This window comes from Penaeus monodon, chromosome 19 (assembly GCF_015228065.2).
Source record: "Penaeus monodon isolate SGIC_2016 chromosome 19, NSTDA_Pmon_1, whole genome shotgun sequence".
NCBI classification, from domain to species: Eukaryota; Metazoa; Arthropoda; class Malacostraca; order Decapoda; family Penaeidae; genus Penaeus; species Penaeus monodon.
In genome coordinates this window covers 14651152-14651474 of record NC_051404.1, presented here as the reverse complement: position 1 = coordinate 14651474, position 323 = coordinate 14651152, and positions in this window count along the sequence as shown.

Here is a 323-nt window from a genome sequence, read left to right as displayed (position 1 = left end):
GCGTGGGATTGTGGTCCTTATTGGGGGGGGGGGGGAAGAAGACCTTGAAGAGGCGATCAGAGTCATGAGGGGGATACCCCACAGCCCCACTCCAGTGACTTCTTTTTTTTAACCCTTATTTTAAAATATGTTTGCCATTTACTAATCAACGCGAACACTGTATTTAATAACTTGAGTATATAAATGTAAGTTAAAGTATGACAAAAAGAGATACGATGAAATGTTGATTCCTCATCCGCAGATTAATGACGTATTGCAGTCACCTATAAGTGTCATTTATTAATTTGCATCAGTACTGTAGATTTAAATAACCTGTATAACAG